The 27,196-nt window shown below is 39.5% G+C and overlaps 1 protein-coding gene across 7 annotated transcripts in view; it reads left to right on the forward strand.

The window, feature by feature from the left end:
• shank1 (SH3 and multiple ankyrin repeat domains 1) overlaps window positions 1-27,196 on the forward strand; it is a 158,143-nt gene continuing 130,947 nt past the window's right edge. For 6 of the 7 annotated variants that reach the window (XR_005991378.1, XM_041778104.1, XM_041778106.1 and 3 more), the window contains exon 1: window positions 9,363-9,692. The gene's annotated coding sequence lies outside the window, so the exon portion shown is untranslated. Of the gene's footprint in view, window positions 113-245; window positions 342-9,362; window positions 9,693-27,196 lie in introns of those variants that run through there. The other variant, XM_041778105.1, reaches the window with a different exon arrangement.

Raw genomic sequence — 27,196 nt, forward strand, 5'->3', positions numbered from 1 at the left:
TAGCGGAGTACCTGTGAAGCCTAAATTTATAATGTGCTTCTAATTAGAAGAATCTGCTGGCATCTTACGATGTCAAAAAAATGGTTGCCACATATTTTTCTATCAAACTAAGGTGGGTATAAACCGAATGTGGAGGAAATTAACCTGTTGGCTATATTAGTGCTGAAATTAAAGCCGTTTTTCTGCAACTTTAACCAAAACATGCTAACTTTCAGCTAGCTAACACTGCCTCTGTCTATTTTCAGGCCTAGCAGGTGCAGCTTCAAGCTCAGCTGTCCAGCCTCTCCATCCTCATACTCCCACCAGCTACAAAAAAAAGAGCTTCCTGACTGAAGAAGGAGGTGAGAACTTTCTTAAATTAGGCTTTATTTAGCATAGGTGCAGAGGGTCTGTTAACACTCCTTTTTTCTTGCAGTCCTCTCCATGCTTAGCATTAAACATGATATTTTTATCCAGATAGGGATCATTTTATTTAACACGCACAGCCTTCATCTATATTGGATGATGGCAGTTTGAATCACTCAGTGACTCACTCTGTATTAAAGTGACAGCCACACGCACCACCTACATAGGGTATCATTCTTGCATCAAATAGTAGATTCAACTGTGTGCACAGTGCTGCATGCATGTCCTCACACTGTTGTAGTATACTGCTCACTTTCTGTAAGTATTAAGATGGTAAGTATTTGACTTAAAAGGAGAAATTCAATTTAGAGTCATTTAGAGTCACTTTCCTGAGCTTATTTGTACAGACAAAAAGCTGGAAAAACACGTTTGAATCCTCGAATATAGATATTTCTAACATCAACGTAATTTGATGCTTCTTGTATGGACATAAGTTCTCAGCTGTCTAATAAGTGCACTCGGGTATAAAAACAGAATATTGTAAGTGCACTGGAGTGAATATTTCTCTTTGAATGAAATGTATTGGAGTAGAAGTAAAAGCTTCTTGCTGTAAATTCTGTTGCACTTGAACTATTTTCAGCCTGCTGAGCTCTGCTATTAGTCTGTATTTTTAAATTTTCAGTAAGAATCCATCTCCCTGGCTCCTTATCGTAGTATTGTGTACATCACAATTCCATTAAAACCCTTATCAAGCATATGTATTTAACCACATGATTCCTGTTCCCCATGTTCTTGACTCTTGGGATTATACCCACTTATGAGATATGAGCGTTGCATGGGAGTTCTAGGTGCGTGAAAAGGCTGTGTTGCATTTTCTGTTCTTGATTACTTGAATCCCCATGATCATCAGCAGCAGCAGTCACCCAGAGCTGTGGTGTGGTGAAACAAAAACGATCTGTAACACTAAACAACAGGCCTAGACCAGAGGAAAATACCTTCAGAGGAGAGAGCTTTAGAGAGGTGTACAGCATTGTACATTATTTCCCAGGTGACAGGTGGCAGAGGCTTCAAGTGATTGGCTACTGGCTGAGGTGCCACTGCATTAGTGTAAATTATGACTGTAACCGAACCCTGAGTGTCTGACAGAGGGGGCTGTATAAATATGTCAGCTGCACAGGCAGGGATATTGCTCTTATCATTATTATGGCTATCTTTCTTTATTAAGCCTGACTGTGTACTGTTAACGTGACTCCCCCATCTCATTGTGCAAGCCACAGTCGCGCATGTGGTTTTGATAAAGCACAGCAATCCCTTTGTGCTTACTGCAACTGTTCATTTACGTGCTTCCAATTAATACTGTTGTTCCAATCCAAGCCTGATGAAGGATGACTCTAAAGCACACCCTGCGATACACGCAGACTCAATCATTCAGGCAGTGACTGATCAATATAAACCTTATTTAAAGAAACAAATAGATCAGATGGTGTAATACTTCTTATTCTGTTTGTGTGAGAGTTACCTCCGCATGAGTCACAGACTGAGTGAAGAGGTGGTCAGCCCCCGCTGTGAGAGCTTTCATTTCATTCACATCCGTTTGTGAATGCCCACCTCTTAGCTAATGGATGTAATGTTAATGAGAGAAAAAAAGAGTGAAGAATGGCAATTTTTCTACTTATTAATGCCACTTTGAAGAACTGCGTGGTTTACCTGTCAGTGTAACCTTTCAGTTTAAGGACAAACTGCCTGAGATTTGATGGAATGACAAGGCATTTTTGAAGCAGATTTAATAAAAGCAGAAGATATCTGAATCTGGAAGGATTTGTTGACTGACAGAAGACAAATCTTGCATTATTTTGAGATTTAAAAAAAAATGATTGTAACACCTTGTGCTGTCAGATGCTGTGATGCATGGGATTGGATTTTTGCTGATAACCAATATGTCGATTTCCTCTGAATCATTTGGCCACTTGCAGTTCTCAATGCTGCTGATATATGCAAATATCTTGCCACCTTAAAGCAGACACTGTCAAGGCTGTTCTGTGGTGAAATAAACATTTGATCATGCCTACTACAATATTGTCAAGGCAAATGTAGCAGTGTTACTTAAAATGAAGCTTCATGCAGGACACAGAAGTCATCTGACTGCCAACTGATGTGAGTATTGTCTCCTAGCCAATCACAGCTCATCAGTGTTAATTTTGTCGACTAAAACTATGACTAAAACGATTCAATGACAGCCTTTTTTTTCCCATGAGAAAAACTAGACTAAAACTAACAAAAATAGATCTGTGATGACTAAAACTGACAAAAACTAAGTTTAGTTTTTGTCAAAATGACTAGAACTAGACTAGAATGTAAAGTAGTTTTCGTCAGACATTGAAAATCTGTGATATTTCTCCAATGTGGGTAAATCTGTCAAATGCAATGCATCTGTATCTATTCTGGCTCTCAGCTGTAGAAAGCAGGCACCCCAGGTTTGGCAGGTGCAAAGAACACACTACTATGATTTGGTACCAAATTTAGGCAAGAAAATAAATGCTTGGACTAAAAGTAAAGACTAAAATGTGAGGACTTTTTATGGACTAAAACTAAACTAAAATGTTTTGAGTTTTCATTGACTAAAACTAGACTAAAACTAAAAAGGGTAGAAATGACTAAAAAGGGACTAAAACTAAAATGCATTTCATATAAAGACTAAAACTAAAATTAAAAATTGCTGCCAAAATTAACACTGCAGCTCATTCTCTTTACTCTCTTAGTTTAAATATGATGTACTTTTCGCTAATCCTGGCCTCATCAATGCCAATCACACATCAATGCTGACAAAGCTTTACCTCCACCACCCCCTCCTTGTTTTTAGCCAGAAGCTTTTGTTGCATCCTCTTATTCATTTTCATGTTACTATGGAGATTGCTGTTAAACTGAATTTCATGTTACTGGAGACATATTGTCATGAATGTATTTATCTATATTGAGTATCTGTTCTGTTCCCCAGAAAGTCAAAGCCTGCCACTCGGGAAACATCTTTTGAGCAAAGGCTTGCTGTTGAGCAAGCAAAAATGTACGTCTATTTTAAATAAATGCTTAATTCGATGATGAGAGTGTATCAGACTGAGCTAAGGTTACATAAAGAACAAGCCATACTTATTTGAAATTAATATTTTAAATATATCTCTACACTGTGGGATAAAATTAAGTGCAGATAAAGCACCATTGAGCAAAATTTTTACCATGGCTGATGCTAGTATTAAGTGTAAGGTCTTTAATGGGCAGAATTGATGAACAGGCAGTAACCTCCTATGTTGAAAACTGAAACCAAATAATTTAACAAATGAATAAATAAATGAAAACCCTGCATGGTACTGAATATCCAATTGAAGATCGATTCCCCATTGGACCCCAAACTAATATTCCCATTTTTACATTGTGAAATAACTAGGGCTGTCAGAAGATTAATTTTTTAATCACAATTAATCTTTTTTAAAATCGCATTTAAAAATGCAACTGTTTTGCATTTAAAACTGTCAATCTGGGATCTTTCTGCTGTTTTAAACTCAGATAATTGACTTACAGTTTGGATACAGACCTGCTCTTATAGGTAGATTGAAGACCTAACCACAGAAAAAGGAAGTTGTTAAGGATTGAAAAGGAAATAAGTTAATAGCACAAAAAAGGTGAATGTTTTATAGCACATGCCAACTACAGTGCTAATGTTAGCAGAACACTGGGGGGAGATTATATACTCCCTTTATTCTGTGCTCTTTTGTGCGGGGAGGGGACACATCACTACAGGACGTGCAAACACATCTTCTCTGCCAAGACAAGATTTTGGTGTGGCTCACTGCTCTGTTTTAATAAGAAATGTGGTCCACTTCCAAGTAAACTGGCTTTCCTACAGCGACATCCAATGGCTTACGCGGCAGCAGACCCTGGATATACCGGACAAGCTGACTGTAATGATCAGAAACGCATACCAAAACAGTATTACATATTCATGCCGGACCAGGTTGGCAGAAGAGTGAAAACACCTTCTCTGTTATGGAAAGCTTCCAGTGTTGCTCTCTGTGCATACCCAGTTTTGACCCAAGTACTGCTATGGCTAATTCTGAGCTAACCGCTCCACTAGCAGGCATTGTATACAAGCATTCACACAACAAATAACCCTTTCCCCCATCACATCACCGTGCAGCCTTAGAATACAAAATGCAACACAGAAATGAATAGCTTGATACATCTCCTGACTTGAAATGATAGAATAAATACATCATGAAGAATGCAAATGAAGATACAAGTATTTTAGAGCAGTGCTTCATATATATGATCTACAAAGTGCTTTGACATTGTTGCATAGATGTTAGTGTATAGCCAGTGGAGTGGTTACTCATGCAAAATCACCGCTTGTTTTCAAAGGACCTCAGACTTGCTTATGTGAACACAGGATGGGGCGTTGTAACGGAGCCTGAGCAGAATACTTAAACAAACTTTTGTATCTGGTGTTTTTTACTTCTCCAAATCTGTGCACAGCCTTTAATATGTATTAACATTGGTAACGACCCTCTCTGCTTTCAACCTGACACGCCAGATGGATTTGTTTCACACATCCATCCTGGAAAGCTTCAGAAGGAAACATTTGAAAAAAAAAGGCAGAGGATTTGAAGTACTCGACTTTGAAGATATGCAAGTACTCGACTTTTGTCATTTTTGAAAACAACCCACTGCTGTTCTTTGTTCTTCTTTTAAACCTTAAGGGTCGGAGCCTATTTTGGCCGTTTTTGAGAACTTTTGATTTTGCCTTAATATACCCCACAAAAAATGTTTTAACATACCCATGTTTGGTATCTTTTTTTTCAGCACAACTTTCTCTATATGATTTGATAATTATTTTTTCACTTTAACCTACTTAATTACCATTTTGGGCCTAAAAATACACAAAAGTCATCAAATCCGAATTTAAAAAATATACTATTTATTACAATAAAAACACAGACATGCTCAATGAACTGTTTTGAAACTTGAAAAAGTAAAAACAGGTTGCAAATATGAACATATAAAGGTAAAACTGAAATACAGTAAACCTATATCCAAATATTTCCCATTAAAACATGTATATTTACAGGCGTTTTTTTATCTTTTTTAGCTGTAACCCTTCAAAACAAATATTTGCAAAATTACACAAAGAACCACACCAGTGTTTTGTATTCCCACAGTCCCCAATAGCTATTCCCAGAGTTCCAAATAGTGCAAATGTAACATAACAGGTCAAATTTAGATGAGATCCAACTATATATAAATATTTCAAACTATATATATATCGACAGCCTTTTTCCGTTTTGTAAAAGGACAAAAAATGACGAAGATATGGAAGGAAGAGCAAGGCCTGTCCAGCGCGTACCCCCCCACCCCCTCTCCGCCTTTACCTCCGGATAGATATCTTGGTACTATCAAATTAAAACGGCGATATCTCCGGTTCTACATGGCCTATCAACGTCAAACAAAAACTGGGAGAAAGTTTCAGATCTGCAATTCCAAATGAAGTTGACAGCAGCGCTCTAGGTGCTTTAGTTTTTTAGTTACGGGGCTTCGAAAATGTCACATGATCTGATCACGCGGGCGTGATCACGGACCCGTGAGGGTTAAAGAAGAAATGTTGTCAAGTTCTGATAAACTGGCGCTTCAGCAGCATCCATGCAAATCTCTTCCTCCATAACTGCACCCACTCTTGCTGCTGCTTGTGTACATCAGGACTCTGCTGCACCTGAAAGTACTGCCTCTTGTCGCTGATTGGTCCTGTCACTTTCTAACCGGGTCCAAACTAATCAGATGGGAGCTTTGCAAGATGGATTTGCCAGTGAAAAACAAGGAAACAGGCGTATCCTTTGCAAGGTTACTCTGCTTTCACATCAAGAGGATTTTCAAAAAACACCACAGTGAAATTGAGGAGAGGAATAAGAAGCAGACAGGTGTCATAGCTCTCCTGCTTTTTCAACTAAATCTAACTTTCCTTCTTCATGTGTTCTACTGAAAGTAGATTGGGAGAATGAAGTCAGGTAGAGTCAGCATTTCCTGAATGGTGAACACTATTCTGTGATTCTAATTATAAAAAGTAGTACTTTATAAAACTTTCATTGACTAAAGCACAGGTGTCAAACTCAAGGCCCGGGGGCCAAATCCGTCCCGTTGTACTGTTGTATCCAGCCTGCAAGATCATGAGATCTTTCTATTATAACTGGCCCACCAGTATGAGGTCTGCAGATTTCCTCCAGTAAACTTTACCTTGATGATTTAAAATATCCTTGTTAAATTATAAAAATCTGAAAAAGTGAAGAGTAAATAAAGTTAGATTAAAAGTCAGGAAGGCAGGAAAATAAAATTGATGTTGTCATTTCATATTTTCAATTTTGCATCTCACAATTCTGACTTCAGCTTATGATTTTGACTTTTTCATGTTTTGACTTTCAAGATTCACCATTTAAAATTCTAAGTCATATTTTTATCTTTTAAACTTGTAATTTTGACTTTCCATTTCATTTATTTGCCTTTTAAAAAAAGAATTTTGCCTTTAAAGTTCATGTTTTGACCTTTTGGACTAATAAGTTTGACTTTTTAGCTCAGACTTTGAGCCTTTAAATTTAACCTTTTTTACTTTTGATGATTTATTATTAGTGTTATATATATTTTTTCATATTTTACTAAAGGTGAAAATGAGGTTGATGGATAAGGTTTAAATATTGAGCTTGTTAGACTCTTAGGTAAGGCCTAAATTCAGAATCCGCGATTGACTTTCACAATCCTGGCCTAAATAGTCAGACCCTCAGGACTTCTCATCGGAACAAATCTGGCCCCGGACTCAATATGAGTTTGACACCCCTGGACTAAAGGAGTGATGAGTAGATAGAGAAAATGATGATTATAGTGCCTTTTTTCATTTAAAAAGTTGACCACGCCCATTTACCAGTGTGGCCAGTTTCCGAGTATAAAATCAGGAGACATGTGCCATCAGTACTGCAAGGCCACCTGCCACTTGGTAGTACAATACACCTGCCACTAATGTAAGTTTTACCGCATTCTTTTTGGTTTGCAAACAGCCATGTCAAAATGCGCTGGGACAAATAGTGATGCAAACTAGGCTGCTGGCATCACTTTTAAACAGCTTTCTTCCTTCATTGGGTCACTATCATGCATTTAAAGATAACAGCTGTATACTGCTTTCTAAACAAAAGTTTTGGAGTGCTGGTTTGGTTGGAAAAGACAGCAAGTGAACAGCAGAGATGGGAGAGTAACTTACAGGCTGTGGTTCCAGTCACATCTATCTACTACAGGAGTGTAAACTCCACATGGCAGAAACAGATGGTACTAAAAGAGCTACACAGCTGCACAAAACTGTACGTTGTGGGCTCTGCTGGACATCTTTGCTGCCTGACAAATCGTCAGGTAGGGAGACAGTTTAAACCTTTATTCCCTCTTGGAAACCCTTCCAAAACAGGAGTCATCTTTTACACCAGTGCAGCTTACATTTCGGATTTTATATTCTTAGATTCAACCTTTACGGTATCAGAGCCTGAGTAATAGCTTTTTGTGTTTTTATTTTATTAGACTGAAATGCAACAGGATCTCTGTCTGGAAAGTGGACCACATATTATGACTATTACTACAAAAAATATCCACGTTTGCATGAGATGTAGTAATCACCCAAGAAAATCTTTTTCACCAATGAATGTACAAGAAAAACAAAAAAAAAGGGATCACATAAAAAATGCACTGCGAGACAGAAGTATTGTGCTGAAAATCAGTTAAGATGAAGATTCAATGAGGTAAGATTTATAAGAGATGCACATCAAAAATCACACTGAGGCAGCGGTGGTAGAGGCAAAATAAATGCATGTCGGAGAAGCCTCTTTTCATCAGTGTGAGACAGCCTGATGCAGTAGAGCTTGCCCTCTTGCAGTCATCACTGGATTCTGAGGCTGTGATATTTTGTCAACATTTGACATGCAGCGTTTCGCTCTGTAACCCGACAGCAGATGAAATTTATTTGGTCGTTCTGGTATCTCACACAAGCCTCTGTTTCACTGAGTTTCAACCTAACCAGCACTGACTTTATATTTATCCCCCTCAGCCTCTAACACGTCTGTTTTCTCTGTGATCCCTGGCACTATAAACAGCCATGAAGACCCCCCGCCAACCTAAACCCCCTCTCCTCATCCCCAACTATTAAATGGGTGTTAGCTCATCAAAGCCTCAGTGGCGAGTTTGACATGCTTCACTCAGCAATGATTGGCATAATTGAGCTGATTTCTACTTGCTATTCAGTTCAGTTCGTCCATAGAAGGCTCCCTCTCCTCCCACACTCACCCCTCCTGCCTTACCTCCCCCCCTTTACGTATGGTAATAAGCATTGCAGCAGTGGCTTCCCTCATCCTCTTAAACACATCTCTTTCATTCCTTATTCATATTTTTGTGCGTGTGTGAGGATACACATGTCGGGTGCAGTGCTGCAGACTGCGCCGCTCTCTATCTTCCACTTGGATTCTTTGAAAATGAGAAATGTTGCCATCATTGATGTGTTTGGTTTTGTTGTTGATACTGTGTGGTAAATTGTTGGATTATCTTAAATGTGCGTGCATGTTTTTTTAGTGTGAAGCTGTTGGGTGGATCCCTCTGTGTTCTGTGGTGCGTTTAGCTCTGTGAGAAGCAAAAAAAAACCCAGTTTTTTTTTCTAAGCTAAGAGTCTAACTCTAGAACATCAAAGACGGATGGGGGAAACAAAAAGAGAGAGAGAGAGAGATAAAGGGAGGAAGTGAGGGAGGGGTATGCCCTGTATCTGGGTAATGATGGAGCAAAGAGCGATGGAGGAAGGAGGGGTGACAATAGAGAGAGAGAGGTAAAGGAGGGAGGGGGGGTGAGGGAGAGAAATCTACCTACCAGTGCAAGGAGAGAGAGAGGAGGGAGGAGAGTGAGCGAGGGATGGGAAGATCGGCGGACTGAGTGGAGCGAAGTGTTACTACTGAGCTGCTGCTGCCGCTTGAGGACGGGGCCGGGAGCCGGGGATAATGCTCCATCCCTCAGCATTCAGGCGCACGCCGGACACCTCGTAATTTTCTCGTGGCAACGGCGGGCGGCCGTGGAGGAGGAGGAGGAGGGTGTTTTTTTTTCTGTTGCAGAAGTGATTTTCTTTTTCTTTCCCTTTAACGACAGTCTTCTTCTTCATCCTCCTGCTCGCCCCTCCTCACTCCTTATTCCTCCGCAACTGGCAACTGCTGGGCCCCCCCTCCCTCCCTCTCTTTTCCACTTCTGTCCCTTTTTCCAGAGGAGGGATTTCTCTATTTCATCAGGGATTGTAGAAGACAGTAAGAGTGCTTTGTATCTTTTCTTCTGTTCTCAAAGGGAGACATGCATGGAGATGGTGCATGGGAATGCAGACGGTTTCTTATTTGTGGAGGGATAGCAGGGAGTGAGTGCATGAGTGTGTGCAGCAGGGGCTAGGAGGGAGGGGGGGTTTGCATGTTCAAGTTTACTGCATTGATGTAAAACATGAACTCGTCCCTCACATGGCTGTCTGTGCGCGCATTCGCTTCGAATGAGCACACAGCAGATGCACTGAATAAACAATTGAAAATAAAAATGAAAGGAAAGGAGAGCAGCTTTGAAGGGGACCCGCTGAGGCAGGCAAACCAAACAGTGCTTGGCAGTGGATTACTCCTTGATGCCAGCAGATGAATACAGGTTTACAGAAAGGCAAAAGAAGAAGGGACGAGGGAGAAAGTGGGAGCATCAAAAGAGGAGGAGGGACACAGGATTTGTAGATTGACAGGCAAAGACAAGGCAAGGAATCAGACAGCATATGAGGCATCATCAGTAAAAAAAAAAAACAGAGCTAAAGGTAGATGCATGAGAGATGCTGCTTGTCAGCTCTTGAATGTATCATTGTGTCAAACTGATAATCCCTCCCACATACATTTGCATGCCTGCCAAGGATTGCTGCTGATCTGGTGCACAGAGAGCTCACTGCTCAGTGTTCACATTAAAAGGCTAACCAGTGCATAAAATCACCTAGTACATCACACTTAGGCTCCACTGACATAAGAACTGTAGCGTGTAAGGCAGGGTGTGCATGGATGCACACAGATGCTCCTTAGCTTTAAAAATATTGAGGAATATGCTCTCAGGTGCAGCTATAGAATCAAGTGCTTGGCCATGCATTAAACAGCAGATGGATTTCATAAGTGCCATCCTCTCACTTGAGTGGCTGCCTCGACAAGAGAAGGGTCACCCTGCCAGCTGTGAACATGTGTTTGTTCTGTCTCTGTCATTATCATTCCACCTGAGTTTAGTCTATCTATAGACACCTCTGTCTTCATTGAACGCAGCCTGAAGGAAGGTGATGGCAGGTCACTTGTGGCAAACATAATTACACTCTCGCTCTCGCAATAAGGACGATTTAAGCTGTAGCAAGTGCAATAGGTGTTGCCATGTGATTTTTTTGGGGGGGTTTCTGCAGAGATTTGGACAATGGCATTCACCCCTTCCCACCCACCCACTCACAGTCATAGTAACTCATACATGCAGATGCTATTCATGCTTTGTATGTGATGTGTCGCCTCAGGGAGACATGGATCTAGACTTGTGGATGGCAGAGCGAATCATCAGAGAAGAGAGCGCAATTTGTGATGGTGAAAACTTTGAGCGACATCATCGGTGTGTTAGTGCTGGATTTGGAGAAGTGTACAGATTTATAAAATGGAAGATGTTTCGAGAATGAGTGATGATTTGTCCAACAAGTAAATGAAACCACGTGACAGCATAGGGTGTCTGATGCTGCCCACATTATACTGGTGCCCTGCATTTGCAAGCAATATCCATACAGCTGCCTCAAACCTGGGCCTTCATTCTGACAAAGTTGATGCAATGAAAAGTGGTCAAAACATTTTATGCTTTTCAAAAGCAAATGGTTCTAATGATAAACCCTGTCAAAGTGTACCAGTTTAGATTGACTTCTCTATCGATTGTCCTGGCCCAATTAAAGGTATAATAGCCACCAAAATACATCTTTAAGAAATTAGATCTGTCTCATAAGAGGTGTGTGTGAGATTGTTTGCATACACATTCCTGTACACTGTTGACATTGCACAAAAAACATTTGCAACAGTTTGGTGCCAAGACAGTGCCATTCTTTTTATGTAATTAAGATAGTGCTTAAGAGTTTATGTGCAATTTCTCATTCCTAAAACGAGACATAGTGGGTGCTTCAGACCTCTAGAGTCAGATTCACAAAACCAACTTTAGTCACTGTGTCTCTGCCAGTTTAGGAGTAGGGAAGAACGGGGTTGGTTGTCACACTTTTTACGTTAGTGTGAATTGCTCATCATCAAAACATCGTTAAAGGATAAGGTGTTGGCTTGAAAAGTGTATTCCTCTCATTTTCCAACTTATTGTACAAAGAGGAAATTAACAATCAAAGACACTCTGACACACTGACAACCAACCCCATCACAGGGAAGGCAGAACTAAACTTTAAACTTGAATTACATTGACAAGTTGACAAATACAAATCTTAATGCATCTCCACACAAAATGAGCAAGGAACATGAACAGGAACTTCTTTAGGACAGCCTATAGACCGTTAGCAACATAAATAAAAAAAATAAGCCAACCCAACTAAGCTAAACGCATTCACTCTCTGAGTTGCAGTGATGGCAAATGTAGGGTCTGTGCACTCCAACTCAGAAGAGCTCATGTGCCTACTGGTTGCACATCCAACATACTCCCATACCTTCCCTGAATGGCTGGGAATCGAGTCGTAGTTATATACTGTACATGTTAACATCTCGTTACATGTGACAACCAACCCCAAAAAGAATGTGATGACCAACACCAACAGGAATTTCTAGCTAGCATCAAGGCTAACAATCGTCTAACAGCTAGTTAGCTACCTAACAAAAATCTAAACTTTTGATTCTTCCCACACTTTTTAAGGCTAATAATTGTTAAAAGAAAACCATTGTGTAAAAGCCAAGAAGAAAAATACTAGGTAGGTGAGCTCTGATCCCAATTCTGGAAATTTCCATACCAAATTTTGGGAGACAGCGCCCTCTGATGGTGAGATATAATGAGTGTGACAACCAACCTGTGCAACAGCCAACCCTGTTCTTCCCTACTACTTTGTAGCATTAGGTTATTTTTATAAGGCTTTACCCCCCAAAAACTTTGTGAAATTGTTTGTTTTAGGATGACAGTGTTTTTACTTGCAAGGACTCTTATGTTTCTGATTTTGTTTACATAGACTTGATCATTTTGTTGTTTTTTTAACGTGATGTCTCATGATAGTAGCCACAATGTCTCACCAAGTGTTTCAGTTTGTAACATATCAACTCTCTTGGATCAAAAATTATTCCAAATAACAGAGGTTATTTCCTTTTTCACCGCAAACTCAGTGAATACCACGTTTCCAGGCTTGTCTCCTGTCTAAGCCTACGTACTAGTAAACGTCTGCCACTATCAGGTTGATCCAATTCCTCAGAGAATATGTTTGCTAGTTGGAGATGTACCTGATTGACCTGTGTATCCAGGACTCTATCTGATTGGTCAGACATTGCATGCTGGTGAAGTTCATGGCTCATGCATATAAAATGCATGTTTTTTTTTAAATTCATTGCCTCTCAGGCAAATTCTGTGAGGAGATCATTGCACACTTTCATATCAGGATGATGATGGCAATGCAGTTAATTTATCAGCCCTAGGATGTGGTAAGTGTTGTAAGTCATTTAAGTTTAGTTTAGTTTAAGCACCTGACTTGCTTGCTATCAAAAATAGCATGATGAACCTGAAGTAATATCCCATGTAACAAAGTCAAACTGTGTTTTAGCCTCGACATAGACTGTTTTAAGTGGCGTGAACCCTGCTAGATTCAAAAGTAAAGCAGCTTCTCCAGAATCTTAAACTCCCATTCTTTCAGCAAACAACAATTTGGATTGTGTCCCAGTCAACCAAAGAATACAACCATTCTAACAGATTATACCCCACTATATATGGTCCCAATCATTTAATGGTTTGCTACTCTCAAGTCTTCATTACAACATCCAAATGTTCATTTAGTCCCAGTTAGAGAACATTCAATGACTCATTCATACATATGATATACAGTATATGTGTTTATTTATGGGGATACTTGATGTTAAGGGTCTGATATCAGTACTGGCAGATATTAGCTATCAGTATTTGCAGATATCAAGATATCTGCCAATATTAACATCCGATATTTTGGCTGTGAATATCAGCATACAGTATGTTAACTGTACATTTTGGCCATATACTGTATGCTCTTAAATTGGTGGAGTTTTAGGGCTGGACCAACAGACCTATGTCACCTGAGGCTGTTTGCTTTATTCATCCTTATTCTTTAAACTTCAAAGTGTGTTTTAAGGACAGAAGTTTGTTTTTTTTTGTTCATCCTCACACCTTAAATATTTTATACTTTTGAATATTGCTTTAGATTCAGACACACTCCTTACAAAATGATGTCAAGTGGTGTCTATAACTCACTAACTTATGACTACCAGTTCCTCATCAATCAGATTCAGTGGACCTCACTCACCCAATTAAAATAAAGAAATCTGAATCTGACAAACATGCTTAATCAGACATGTTGGATCAAAGTGTGAACAGTTTTACATTTATTTGATCATCCTGCTGTTTCTAAGGAAGAAATGGAGACTGTAGTGCAAGTCTGACTAATAGGATGCCGTAACATTTTCTTCTGCTTTAGTTCTTGACTCATTATAAGCCACTCTAATTAGAAATGGGAGGTGCTTCAGGATAGAGGTCAAGGTTAATATTGTTCAGATATATTTACAAATATTTAAATGTCTCAGTCTGACCATCTAGTTGACAGCAGTGGCTTGGGATAAGCTGAGTAACAGTCTCATAAGAAAATAAAAAGCAACAAAGTGGAAGCATCCTAGTGAACAGCCAAAATGCAGTTAAGTTAAGGTAAACAAGTTAGCTCTTTGTGTTCACACATGCAGCTGTAGTTATGTATGTGGTGAAAACTCAGTGGTGATTTTGTCAAATCTCTATTGTGTAAACATTCAATTATAAAAAAACAGTTTAATTAGGAACATTTTTACCATTTGTAGTAGAATTAGTAAACATTGAAAAATGTTCAACTGCTATTCTAAATCAGTAAGTTTGATACAAGTAGTTATACACGACAGGAAACATGTAATTATTACTGTAGTTCATCATTCAGCTGTTCAAATTTATAGTTTTTATGCCTTTAGAAAAACACACAAACAAGAGTTTAAAGAAGGTCTTGAGGTTTGACCCAGTTCAGCTAAGAATATGTTTCGTTCTCTCCCTGTGAGCTCAGATTATTCAGCCTGCAGAAGTGGAGTTGATCTGCTCCAACAAGCCGATACAGCTGCTGTTGAGCGCTGAATAACCCACTGTCATGTTGTTTCTACTTGAGATGCTTTTTGGAGCAAAGTGAGTCAAGGTCCGGCACACAACCAGCCATGTTCCACCTGAGGAGATGCATTAGCATTCAGCACACGTTAGCGGGGAAATACCATTAATTCTTTCTAGCTCGGAGAGTGTTATTGAGCGATGCACTTTAAGTTTGGTTACACACACAGAGGATGCAGCGTACAGTTGACATTCCAGTCCATGTAGGTCCCTCTTTGGGGATCTGGGGACCAAAATCTCTCTTAGCCACTCATTCAATTCAGCGAAGACCAGCAAAAGGGGATTTATCTGCACACAAGGGCAGGACTTACCTGAGAACAAGAGATCTAATAAAGATACATACTGATCAATAGTGATTTATTGGATTAATTTAAGCCATGATTCTTAAATGTTTTCTTCTACGGAGGCTGGAAAAGGAAAGACAGATACTAAATGGTGCCTTCTTTCGGCCCCATTGTCCCTGTGTTGTCTCCTCTTTTTTCTCCTATTTGCCCAAGTACAGGGACTAGAGCTTAACTTTCCTTCCAATATTTGCCTCCGTGCTCAGAGGGAGATGTAGTTCATAACTCCAGATTTAGCCATCTCGTTTACTCTCTCACTCCTTTTATCTCATTTTTTTCCACATCTCACTCATTCCTTCTTGCTCTCTTGCTGATGGTAAACGGCTGATCTGGGACAGACGGGCCTCCCCTGCGCTCTGTCCTACTTCAGCGTTGTCCTCTCTCTTGTTTCTCCTTATTCCTCTTTTTCTGTCGCTCACCTCTCTCTACCTATCTCTCAGCGAGTCGCTCTGTGGACCACTCTCTATCAATCATTTCACCATCTGCGGCTGTTTCATCAAACCAGAGCGATGGTTCTGTCTGCTGCTAATAGGCTGTCAGGGTGTTTGGCAGACAGAGGCGCTGCCATTATGAATTGTACTTTTTTTTCACCTTGTGTGATGTAGAAAACTGATGCCTGTCTGCCATGAATGACTCTCCTCTGTTGTGAACATGGGTGATGATTAGGAGAGTTAAAACTGCTACAATGGATGAGTAAAGTCACCCATAAATTCTTGTTATCTGTTAGGATTAAATACTTGTAGGTGGATCTCATGAAACAGTTTGATTTATGCTATTAATCATTTTGTTTGGATTGTCTTGTGGTCAGTATGTGTACAAGGACATCATGTTAAGTTGGGCTATGGTGGTTTGTTTAGGCAGTATAACTGGAATACTGTCTCAGTATACATGCACAGCGTGAGTATCCATTTATTGACCCCAGCTGATGGCAGTCTTCCCTGTTTGAGCTGGTTAAAGTTGGACCTTCCTGCTGTCAGCCTTGCTAACAAATTGGCAAGCAATTAAGTGGTTGCATGTTCAATCGTGAAAACATGGGCAGATTTTACAGCTCTGGCATGAATACAATGAACCCTCTTAAGTTGGAAACTGTGGAGCATGCTCATTGAAGGCATATGCATGCAAGAGTAAATCAATCTCCAATCACATTAACCAGTTTTTGAAGTCTTTTTAGGATCCGTAGAAAAATCTCACACACTCAAACCTTGCACACCAAGGCAAAATGGTTCAATGTGTGTGAGAGAGAGAGAGCTGCAGCCACTGTCCTGAAAAGTAGATCCCCCAATTAAATGACTTGGATAGATGCAAAAAGCACAACAAATCAAACCTAATTAGAAAAATTACTGACAGACTAAAGTTTAGGGGCCCACTGTGCATTTGTATTTCTTAGTGATTGGCACTTTGGACAACAAACAGTCGTGCAAAGGTCTTTAGTCCAACTTCAAGAAATATGACTCAGTACAATCTCAGTTGAACTAACATACTTACATGCCTCTTAAGAGTCCAGTTTTACTAGGACTAACATAATGATTGAACTTTTTCCACCTGCACGTAAACATACTTAGTGTCTAGAGAAGCTGATATTTCTGTAGACAAGGAATGACCACCACTTCTCTCATAATCCTTATATCCACTGAGGGTTTTTTGGGTAACTGAACAATTATTCTGTAAGTAATGCTTTTGAGGAGTTTCTATGTTAAGTGTTCTCAGCACAAAAATACTGTTGATGTTGGCTAGCCCTCTTTTGGAGCACTGCTGTGCACATCAGGGACATGTTCCTTTTTACTTAACAACAGTAGTAGGGGATGAGTTTTGAAATCCGGAAGCAACATGGTACTGGTACCAACACATCCGATACCTACTGGACCAAATATGGTACAGATGTGTACCAAACGGATACATGTTGAACGAAGCTATACACAGACGGAAAACCAGAGTGCAACTCACTGTCACACTGTCCTGGCAACTACACAACCACAGCAAACAACAGCAGCAGCCTGAATATTCCCAGATAAAAGTGCCCTGTTAAGGAACTCTTTGTTTCCCAGTAAAATCCAGCAGTGGACAAAGACAACAACAGTAACGCTGACATTATTCAGTCAGTGTGTCACTGACAGCATGTCATCCAGCGGACCAATCAAAGCATTAGAAAACGCTCCACTCAAACAAGAATGTTACTGTAATGAGGAGGAACAACAAAAAGTCTCACCAGCCGGTCATGAATTTCCTATGATTCAGGGTCTTTTTATTATAACAATGCTGCTCTGGTTTTGTGAATCAAATTCATTCTAAATGTGTACCTTCAACTGTCAGCCTCAGAGGAGGGGGAGAGGGACTCCATCATGTCTGCAGCTGCGTCATAGGTAAAGTTATCCTCAGATTCCACATGGCTCTAAACCTTTTTTTCCAGCAAGATGGGCTGTGAAACGTTCTCCCAAACTTTGTAGAAGGTCCCACTGGTTAAAAAAGTAATTCAGTGCTGAAGTCTGTGTTGAAATTGTCAAGATAGACACTAATTAGCATACTTAAGAAAGCTAACTTATGGTGGTATGGTGATGTGTTCAAGTTGGCTGGGAAATTTTAGTGTTTAAAGAACCAGTATAAATATGTCAATATATCAATTAAAATAATCTAGTAATTCAAACATTTATTTATTTATTAACATTTTTATTCATTGAAGACCTTTTGAAAGGAGGTTGCAGCATTATTTATGTTTAAATGTAATTTATTCAGCCTATTTATTTTTATATTATTTAATAAAAAAAAATTCTGTTATTTATTTGCTTTAAATACCGTGCCGAAAACCATGCCCTCAAAACCGAGGTATTTTTTTGTACTGTTACACTCCTACAACACAGATATTGATATTTCATTTTGTTACCCCACCACCCCAAATGAAAAGCAAGAAAATCCTTATAGAATTCATGTGCGTCATATGCAAAGTTACACTGGTTTCCTTTTCTTAGCCAATATATGACTGGCATCTTATGAAGATATTTCTATGACTCATTTATGATACCCAGACGGCTCTTATTCTCCAGCTGACTTTAACACACCTTTTTCCTCCTAAAGGAAACCACAGTTTACGCACCGGCACTGTATAAAAAAAAAAAAAAAAACACCATTTAGCACCGAGTAATACCAGAACATAATTCCTTATAAATATAAATATGAATATAGATATAAATATACTTGATTTATTAAGAGTACAGACCAACTTAAAACAGACATAATGAGCACATTCAAGGTAGGCCAAAAGGCTGTGAGTCAATTTTCTGTAACCTAGAAATACAAAAAAGAGGTTGTGAGCCCCACCATTGCAAAAATTAGGGTCACAGGGCCTTACTATGTTTAAATGAGGGCATATTTACTTCACACAAATGTTTAATGCTAGATTTGCATGCATACAGAGTTTGCCTGAAGGGACATTCCTAGGGCTATAATAATTGGGGGCAATGCTATATGCTGATCATGAAGCAGGTAAAATGTTTTCTCTGTTCCAGATTTTATTTCAGAGGTTTTAAATATTGAATTATTGTCCGAAAACACAATCAGAAGGTGATAGCAATGATAGCAAAAATCAAATGTAATAGTTTTTCATTGTTCAAATGGATAAGAAATAGACCCATTCAAGGTTTTCTTACCCACAGACTTTTGCATGAACCATTCATAAGTGTTTTATCATGATTTTAGTTAGTATGAGTAAATCCAATTTTGGCATCCTCTAAGCAGACGGAGCCTCTCACCCCCCTAAAATCTCTTGTGGCCCCAAAGATATGACCAATGATATAAGAGACCTAAAATCATCAGAAAGAGTAAAATTATACAAAAATTATTTGCCAAATTTCACAGCGGTCTATCCTCTTTGGGTTATGCAGATGTTTATCTCTGAACCAGAAATGTCAACAATGGGTTCTAGAGTAAATGTCACAGGATTACTCCAGGTTTTAAGCAACCCCCCCAAAAAGTCATAACTTTCCAAAGTTCCTCCATGCTTTCATGGGCTAAAGCATGGTTTATTTAAAGTAGCATTTCCAAAGGTAGATAGTTGCCTGAGGTCTCGTGCGTAAAAGGGCTTTAGGCACATGCAAAGACATTGTATTGAAAATGAGTTATCAAAAGCATCAAAGCATCAAAAGCATTTTGAAATAAGTTGCCCAAAGAGCATCAACATGGAGTTTGATGGACATAAAATTCCCTGGGAAGGACCCCTGGACCCCCTCCTACTGTTTTCAAGCCTGGCATAAAGCCCAGCTATGATTTTTAAACAAGCAAATTGTTGCAAGGTACAAACAGAAATACCAAATCCAGTAGATAGTGGATTACTGTGTGGTAAAAGGGCATAAATTTAAAAAAATTATGATTTGTGGCAGAAGAACTCTTGTGTACGTCCTACATATTATACATTTCTTTAAGCAACACTTTGCCTTGAGACATGATAAACTATGGAGATGTAGAGACTTTGGGTTGTATTGTTACTCATAAAGTTATGAAAAAGTACTGCTTGCTGTCATTTAGTTATATCCTGCAGTTATCTTGTTCTGAAGCTTTGCTTATATTACTCTTTGCCTGGAGCTTCTAAATGACTGAAACTGCCCCTCACTGTAAGGCTATCTAACTGCAAAAGGGTAAAAAAATGCATCAGTGTTGTGTTGTGTCCAGTTATACAATTCACACAGAGCAGCAGGATAGATACATGCTTGTTATGGTAAAAGGGAGGCAGCATACTGCATGTTATTGACATTTTTTATTGGATATGCAAAAGGAGCACAGATATGAATAATTTGTAGTTGTGTAAGCCTTTAAGTGTGTGCATTGTCCTAGAATAAACCCAGCCAAGATTAAGATCCTGAGGGAATACCCTCCAAATTACCACACACTCATAACACTCCATGTATCACAATGATTTATCACTAATACTGTGTCGCTCTTTCACTCTCTCTTACCTCGTCGTCTCACAAACAGATCATATCTGTTCTGTTGCAAAGACTCCATTCATGGTAATTAGAGAGAAAGGGGGCGGGGAAGTTGGCAGGCTTTGGCCAGACTCCTCCATGCATCATGACTCCACTCTCAGTTTATTGGGGGTAATTGCGCCATTGAGAAGCGGAGGGGGGAGTAAGGGGTGTTTTGAGTTCTCCCAGCAGTCACCGCTGCATCATCAAAGTGGGGTTTCTATATTTAGCAGCAGCAGCAGATGCATGGCTGCTTTGGAGCAGCGCTGGCCCGGGATGATGATGATGATGATGATGATGATGATGGTGAGAGTGTAGGGTGGGGTGTGACTTCTGTGTGCATGTGTTTGTGTGCGATTAAAAGCAGCAGCACAAGCAGCAGCCGCAGGATCTAGGGCTGCTTTCAAGTCCTGTGGGAAAGATGGTACATCAGAGCTAACTTGAAAGCTCTGTTAATTTCCAGGGGATAAATGCAACTTGGAAGATAAGATATTGGCAGCTTTATCGACAGTTATATACCATAAAGAATCAGATGTGGTTTAATAGCAAGCTTCCATTTGTCACCCACAAAATCCAGAAAACCTCCATTTTGATTCTCTCTGTGACCTCAAATGACTTAAAACACAAATTCATGTGTCTGTGTGAATCCTAAATTCACTCTCACTCTTATTTCTATAAGCCTTGAGTGCAGAAGTACAGCTCGATAGGATCGTGAGCAGTGTTCAGAGAGTATCCAACCAAAGCGAGTTTCATCTTCTTTTATCTGTGAGTGGCTTATTTGATTCAACAGAAAAGCGAAAATGTGTAAGATCTGCGTGGAAGTATTGCATAGATGGAAATCACATCACTTGGTTGGTGTGTGATCTTGTTGGATGATTCATACATCACTTTTTAATTAGTTCTTACCCATCAAGTTTTCCTGTCTAATCCAATCCACTTTAGTTTGGATCCTCTTTATTACACATGGCTAACATAAAAAACATAAATACAAATAAAAGCCATAAAAACACAATGATTAAGAAAATTAAAAGACTTAAAAGTACAGAGATCACACAGCTCTAATCTTGAGTTAGAGCTCAAATCCAAAGTAAAAAGTTTTAAAAGTTGGTAAGGTGGGAGACATTTTAAATCAAGAGGTTGTTCATTCCTCAATTGAGGAGCCACCACAGAAAACGTACAATTACCTCTCATTTTAAATCTGGTTTTAGGGTTGACAAGGCAAAGCTAATCAGGAGACCTCAGTGACTGTAGTGGGAGGGTAACCTTGCAAAGCAGATGGATACGCCCGTTTCCTTGTTTCTAACTGGTGGATCCATCTTGTAAAGCTCCTGTCTGAACCTTTGGGCCCTGTTAGAAAGTGACAGGACCAATCAGCGATGAGGGGCAGTACTTTCGGGTGCGGCGGAGTCGTGGCGTATGCAAGCAGCAACAAGAGACCGGTGCAAGACATGAGTGTGGATACTGCTAAAGCGCCAGTTTTATCAGAACTTGACAACATTTCTTCGTTAAAAGAAAAACAAAGAACTGCAGTGAGTTGTTTTCTTTTCAGAAACATCAAAAGTCGTGTACTGACATGTCTTCAGTTACTAGGTTTTACGTTATGCAGTTCTCTATGGCGCAGCTCAATGATGGCTACGTCTATGTTTGCTGCTCTGATCGGCCCTTAAAGATGTAACAGAGAGAACGTTCATCCAGTCACCCTCCGATTTTTTTTTTCAAAAGCTTTGCCCTTTCCCAAACACTGTCAATGGCTTGATTTTTTTCACAAATCCATGGACGCATCAGGTTAATGGGAGGGTAGACATTTAAAAAAAAACAGAAATGTATTCAGTAGCTGATCCATTTAAGATTAAAAACCTACTGTAACAATTTAAAAATTAAGTCTTAATGAAATGGGAACCAGTGGAGCTTAAGGAGGTAAAGGATAGTTCCTAGGACTGAACCTTGAGGAACTCCTCAGGATAGAAAGGCACAAGAGGAAACACAATCGCTAGTTCTTGCTTGGAAACATCTTTCAGACAAGTAGGTCCTGAACAAATTAAGGGCTGCACCTTTTAAACCTGCTCAGTGTTTGAGTCTGTGAATGAGAGTTGTGTGATCAACTGTATCAAAGGCTGCTGTTAAATCCAAAAGCATTAAAACAGCCGAGTCACCAGAATAAGTAGTTAATAAAAGTTCATTAAAAACCCTTAAAAGTGCGGAGTCAGTGCTGTGAAAAACCTCAACACTGGATCGGAAAATATCAAGTATGCCATGCACATCTAGATAAGACTGCAGTTGTAAAAGCACTGCTTTCTCTAAGATTTAGAGATGAAGGAAAGCTTTGATATTCGCCCTGAAATTACACAAAACAGGAGAATCCAAAATGTGGTTTCTGAATCAGAGGTTCCACCACAGCTTGTTTAAAATAAGCTGAATCAGTGCCTGAAGGAAGATTGCTGTTTATAATAAGCTGGATATTGAGACCAATGGTCTCCCACATCTCTTTAAATAACCAAGGTGGGATAACATTTTTGGGACAACAGGAAGGTTTAAACAACAAGTTTAGTAAGGCTCATGCTTCATATTGCCTCTTAGATGTCAGGATTTTATTTTAAAGATTCTTCTGTCATTGAAATTATCTGTAGCTTAGAGTAGATGTCATCTACCTTGTCACTTCTGTCTGGGACCTTCTTGTGTTGTTTTTATCACTGTGTGTGACCTGCCGCTGCAAACTCAAATTGGTGTCAGGTTTGCTACTTGTGATTGAAAGGTGTCAAGCTTCGTCGCTGTGTTTTTATCACGATACGTGCCCTGTGGGGGGAACTGCTGCAGCTTGATGGAAAATTCAGTCTGCCTGGTTTAGTTTCGACTCCACATTTTCTGATGCAGTAATTAGCTTTGACAGTACAAAAACAGTTCATTAATACATCCTCGCTCTCTCTACAACCTCTGAATAACAGTATAATACTCCAGTTTGCCTCCTAGCATAAAGGAAACAGCCTAATTCAATTCACCTCGGCTGAGCTGCAGCCCTCTGCTTCAGATTACATTACAGTCTTTTTAAACTGATCAGTCATAAGAATGTAATGCATTATTTTTGGTTTTCATCCCTCTGGGCCGGCCTCCTCCTCCAGCAGTGAACTTGTCATGGACAGAAGTGTGTGTTGGTGTGTGAACCTTACCAGTTTGATTATGTGTGCCAGTTTCACCAGCAGTAGGCAGCAGTGGGTGTTTTTAAAGTTTATGGGAGATGATGAATCCAGGCAGGGGAGGGTTTGGGTGCCTTGCTGCATGCATTAATAATGAAAGCACAGCTGGCAGTATTTATAGTAACAGGAGAAGGGGGGCATGGCTGTGTGAATGGGAGCTGATATATGAGATGCAGTCCGTCCTGCCAGCTTGCCTGGACATCAGACAGCATGAATTCACACACAGTGGGCTGTGTCGGATGTGAAATTGGCCAACAGAGGGGAGGATCTGATGGCAGCAGTGACATTCCTTTGCACATTCACAAAAAAACATGCTCAGACTACTTTACATTGGATTGCAATCCAATGTGTGTCCTTGGATCCTTGTAAAGTGAAGGTGTTTCATCAAAAGAGGGGAAAGAGAAGAGAGAGATCTGCAGATGATTGGCAGTCAGAGCTATAGGAGGAGAATAAGCAGAGGAAGTATTCTCAAACTGGATACGGAGAGAGGACACTATGTACAGAGGAGCCTATAGGAGTTGTTTGATGTGAAGCCATATTGATTGGCCTACATTGCTTAGATTAAAAAAGTGATGTGTGAGGCTCTTTTACCGGATGTTACAGCTGGAAAAGTCAGATTAGGCCCATGACTTGCAATCATTAAGCCCCTTGACTTCTGGAAATTTTTATCCACAGTCATACCAAATTAAGAGTACGAAGTTCAAAGTTGCATATGAAAGGCAGACAAGTCTCTGTGGATTAGGATTGGACAGAATCCATTTTTAACACCATCAAGCCTTCCAATCAACAAGCAGCGATTGTTAAGCGCAGCGTCATCAAGTGTTTAAAATCCAGATTATACAAAAGTTTGTTCACGTGCAGGTACTTGTACGAGTCAGTTTTAAAAAGGCAGCGATTCAGTCAATTCTTTATCAAGATGCTAATGGCAACCGCAGGAAAGCATTCCCCAATTAGGCTGTTCAGGGGTGCTGGAAGTGAACTTAATTTGAAGCCCTCTTTTCACTCCTTACAGGTAAGCAGAGTTACGCAGCCTGGTGAGCTCTGTCCTGTCACAAGTTCACTTTATAGGAAGCTTATAAAAAGTTACAGACTACTTTCAAGCCAGAAATAACTTACAAACATTGTTAAACTTCATCTACATTTTGCAATAAGGGTAGGTTTAGATATTTTTAAAAACTGATGATGGTTAAATAATGCTTGACTTTCATGCTGCTGCTTCACGCAGTACCTGTGGTTATCAATAACCTTTAACATTTCTCATCACCGATCTACACCCAGAAAAAAGAACTGATGTGTTTTTAAACTCACATTACCATGGGTCACATTACAGCCAGCAGTGCACGTTTAACACTTTGACTTTAGAGAGGACCACACCGCTGTGTCAATGACGGGCTGTGCAGGAGTTTATATGCACCATATAGCTCTGAGCGTGTTCACCATTTGCCAAATTGGCATGAAATCATTAGCAGGATTTCATTTATCATTTCAAAGCATCTTCACACACTTATCAGTGGTGCTGCTTGTGGAGACAGTTGCATATTTTTAAGGCATTTATTTATAAACGTTGTCATTATATGGCACAGTCTTCATGACAGTAATTTAAGCAATACCGTGGATACTTTTAAATGCCCAGGTATATGGTATTACCGTCTTACTGCCAATTCCTACTGTGGATCATCATCAGTGAAAGCCAAAGAGGTGAAATTGCTTTGATATGTGACAGCTAGGATTTGAAGAACCAAAGAACATTGTTCTCTTTCAGCAAACTGTGCGATCCACTTCTAAATTTAAGACCTTTTACCTTAAAATGCTCAAAAAAGAAGATGGATACATGAAAGAATTTGGCAAGCTGCTGCTCCAGAAGTTTTAGTTTCAACTCTTGAATACATTTTAAGACCAGTTTTGAAGAAATAAAGCATGTTTAAATTAACTGAGGTGGAGTAAATACAGTAGGTTTTTTTCTTTTTTGCAAAGTATATGTTGGAAATGTGCGATATAGGATAGGATGTTTCAGAGCCTTCACAGGACAAAGTAGGCTGCCTTAGCAGGCAGTTGCCTTGATTTGTGAAATCACCAGACTGCTTCTTCATATACTTGTTATTTTTTCTATGTGAGTCCAATGAGAAAGATGTTCTTTCTGTTGGTATACAGTGCTTGATCCCAGGAACTCAACATCAAGCCTCTAAAAGAATCAAGCAAACAGCTGATTTCAATCCAGGTGAAGATGCCAAATTTTCCCTCATCTGTGACAGGAGCTCCTCAGTGGGAAAAGCCAAGGCACTTTGATGAAATGCCATAAGATCAGTTGGAATCAAATCCACTAGCACCACTGTCTTCAGTGAAGTGTCAGCATGAGCATAAGTCGTGAAATCAGAGGTAACGCAAATGGAAAAAGTTTTTTTTTTGAAGCATTGAAAGGGAGGAATCTATACCTCCCAAGTGGCAATCTTTGTGGTTGAAAAATGATAACACTGTAGTTCCTAGAGTGTCCATCTGAGGCTGGCTGCAGAGCTAGCAGATGTCACATACAACACAGAAGCAACCATGTTTACAGCCTGGTTCAAAAACTGATTTGGTCAGACTAGTTAATGCCTTATTAGGCACACACTGTACAGGGGTGGATTTTATATAACTCATCCATTTTTGGTTTAATTATGTATATAGATTTATGCATTGCTGTGTGATTGTGCTAATCTGACACACCAGATGGATTTGTTTCACACATCTATCTGGGAAAGCCTCAATAGGAAACGTTTGAGAAAAGACAGAGGCTTTGTCCTCTTTGTCTGTTTCTTGAGTGATCTAAAGTTAGAGATCCTGCTTTTAATATGGCAGCTGCTGACGATAGGACTGAAAAGCCCCTTTTAGTAGCCACTGAGGCTTCATCTAATATTTTCTAAGGTCCATGTTACCTCCCAGCAGAAGGAAGTAAGACAAAAGAAACTGCAGCAGAGATTAGCCTTGTTTCTCCTTGACCTGGGGAGCTGACGCCCAAACTGTTGAGCCTAAAGTTTATGGGCCACAATGAAAGCAACCCTGGGTAAGGATGCCATCATGTCAGTTCACCCAGAAACAGGCAAAAAAAGGCCATAGGGAGTAGTTTTCGTCAGACATTGAAAATCCTGTCATCAGCAGAGAGTCGGGGGAAATTTGGATAAGGAAAGTTGTTGACTGACAATGTACAAAAATTCACAAATTAACAGGGCTTCCATCTTAATAGAACGAACCAAAGAGTTATCTCGCTCCCTGTTCCTAAGTTGGAGTACATTTTGGCCATTTTTTGCAAATGAGAAATTAGGATACATGAAGTCATTTTTATGGTAGTAGTATCTGCAGATATTATCTTAAACTAGATCAAAATTGCAATTTCAGCTGAAATTGCGTGGGGATGCTGAGAGCTGAATTGTGGAAGAACTGCTGAAATTAGCCAAAATCACAAAAATAGCTGAAAATAGCATAAAAATAGCTGATTTTGGCCTAAAAGTAGCTGAAAATTGCATTCAATGGCTGAAAATGCATAGAAATAGCTGAAAATAGCATGAAAATAGCTATATTTTAAAAATGATAAAAGTTAGAAATGAGAAAAGCCATAGCAGTGAAATGACGAAGAAACTGAATTTTTAAAAGTTTAAACAGTGTCGATATGACAAAGTATGAAGGAGGAGATAGCCGATGCAGAAGAATAATAAACAAAATGGTGAATATTAATAGTGTGGATGCTCAGCATCCCCACTAATAATTGATTATCAGTATCGCCAAATTTGAAAATCTATTTACAACCAATACGTAGGCTGTTAAAATCACCTATACGTAAAAATACGTTTGTGGAGTTTTGGGCAGAATCAACACACCCACATCATATTGAGGTTTTTTTTTTTCTTTTTTTGTTTTAGCCTTTAACTCTACA

Source organism: Cheilinus undulatus, linkage group 21, assembly GCF_018320785.1.
Source record: "Cheilinus undulatus linkage group 21, ASM1832078v1, whole genome shotgun sequence".
In the NCBI taxonomy this organism is placed as follows: domain Eukaryota; kingdom Metazoa; phylum Chordata; class Actinopteri; order Labriformes; family Labridae; genus Cheilinus; species Cheilinus undulatus.